Here is a 2,306-nt window from a genome sequence, read left to right as displayed (position 1 = left end):
GTTGTTATATGCCTCGAGTCGGCCCAGACTCATAGCAACCCCTCCTTGGGTTTCCAAGGCTGTATCACTACGGAAGTAGATTGCCCCATCTGCCTTCCGAGGAGTGGCACCCCCTGGGAAATCCAAGGAGGGGTCGCCATTAGTCAGATGCGACTGGACGCAAAGTTTGGTTAGTTTGGTTTTTCTCTAGTGGGTTGGCCTTGGTTCATTAGCATACGTAGGGCGCGTACTACAGCGTCCAGGGCGGAGCTCTTCTCCCGGAAGTGCAGCGGGAGCGTGCACAGATCGGCAAGGTTTACGTGGACAGAGGGAGATGTCAGTCGCTGAGATAGAAAACGAGGTCCCCCAGACTCTCAGCCCCACTGAGGGTACTGAGTTACTGCTGAGCAAATAATACACTAGCAGGCATGGCCAAAGGAACTTACTAGGTGTTTTTAAAAATGTGGTCTCGTCCCCATTTTACTTCTCTTGTCGCTCAGAGTTCTGGGGAAACTGCATAAACCTCTCAGGGGGTGGGGTTTACCTTCTTGGAATCCCAAGGCATAGCAGGTTGGTTGCAGTGGCTTTTAAAAAACCAAGGAAGTGTGCCGTGTCCTGGGGCCTGCCCAGAGGAAGAACTAGGGCTAGGGTTGGACCTGGCCACTGGGGAAGGCGAGCCCTTTGTGCTCAAAGTTTAGAGCCCCTCTCTTGCTTCAACCCACTGCCCCCCACTGCCCTGGAGTCTACTCTAACTCACAGCGCCCCTGGAGGACAGGACTTCCCTATGGGGTTTCCAAGGCTATCAATCTTTGCGAAAGCAAAGCCCAAACCAAACCCACTGCTGTGGAGTCTACTCTTAGCTCACAGCGCCCCTAGAGGACAGAGTGGAACTCCTGAAAGCGTTTCCAAGGCTGTCAGTCTTCACAGAAGCAAAGCCCAAACAACACTCACTGCCATGGAGTTGATTCTGACTCACAGCGCCCCTAGAGGACAGAGTGGAACTGCCCCACAGGGTTTCCAGCTGTCAATCTTCACAGAAGCAAAGCCCAAACCACACCCATTGCCATGGAGTCCATTCTGACTCACAGCGCCCCTAGAGGACAGAGTGGAACTGCACCACAGGGTTTCCAGCTGTCAATCTTTACAGAAGCAAAGCCCAAACCACACCCATTGCCATGGAGTCGATTCTGACTCACAGTGCCCTTAGAGGACAGAGTGGAACTGCCCCAGAGGGTTTCCAAGGGTGTAGTCTTCAAAGGAACCTACTGCCTCATTTTTCTCCCTCCAAGCAGCTGGTGGGTTCCTACCATGGACCTTTTGGTTAGCAGCTGAATGCTTTAACCACTGTGCCACCAGAGCTCCTTTCACGCTTAAAGGGGCAGCTAAATATTGTCAGCAGGAATAAAACGTGCAACACCAGCCCATCACCACTCAATCCTCTTCTTCCACTTGCTGGATGGGAGAGTCGTAAGGACAAAGCATCCTGCCAGCTTCTTTTTCTTTCCCTTTAAACGTTGGGGTTCAGCTATTTTCATTCAGCCTAAGTCAAAAAAACAAACTCACTGCTATAGAGTCAATTCCGACTCACAGTGACCCCCTTTGGGTTTCTGAGATGGTGAATCTTTATGGAAGTAGATTGTCCAGTCTTCCTTCCGTAGAGCGGCTGGTGGGTTTGAACCACCAACCTTCTGGTTAGCAGTCAAGTGCCTAAGGCAAAAAAAAAAAAAAATCTTTTTATTAAATTTTTTCTTTGTCTTGTTATTGTTCTTGTTAATTAATTGAAAACAAATGTTACTGCCATTTCAGTGCCTTTAAAACCAAGTTGTGGAGTTGATTCTGACTCAGGGCTACTCCATGTTTAGCACAGTAGAAACGTGCTTTGTAAGGTATTCAATGGTCAATTTTCTGGAAGATCACCAAGCTGTTTTTTTCCTGAGGCGCCCCTGAATGGAACATCCAACTTTTCAGTTAGCAACCGAGTGCATTAACTGTTTGCACCCTCAGAGACTCCATGCGCCTTGAGTAAGTGCAAGATGACAAAGGATTAAAACTCACTCCTTTCCTGAATATTATAGCATCATTGTAGGCAACCAGGCCATCATGCACTCACTGGCTTTTGCTTTCTGTAGTTTGTCCCCCATTCTCCAGTAGAGAATCATTTATTAGAGAAAAATGTTTAAGATTAAAACCCTGGAAACCAGTCTTACTCCTGTCAAAAGCATTAGTATTTTTGAATGTGAAGTATGATGCAGACAGAATATCTTTGAGAAGAAATCACAAAGCTTGATTTAGGGACGTCAAGGTGAGGGTCAGTTTGCTTATCATAG

This window comes from Orycteropus afer, unplaced genomic scaffold, assembly GCF_000298275.1.
Source record: "Orycteropus afer afer isolate SDZICR_OR568_19922 unplaced genomic scaffold, OryAfe1.0 scaffold00092, whole genome shotgun sequence".
NCBI lineage: Eukaryota > Metazoa > Chordata > Mammalia > Tubulidentata > Orycteropodidae > Orycteropus > Orycteropus afer.
Note: the sequence above shows the minus strand (reverse complement) of the source record.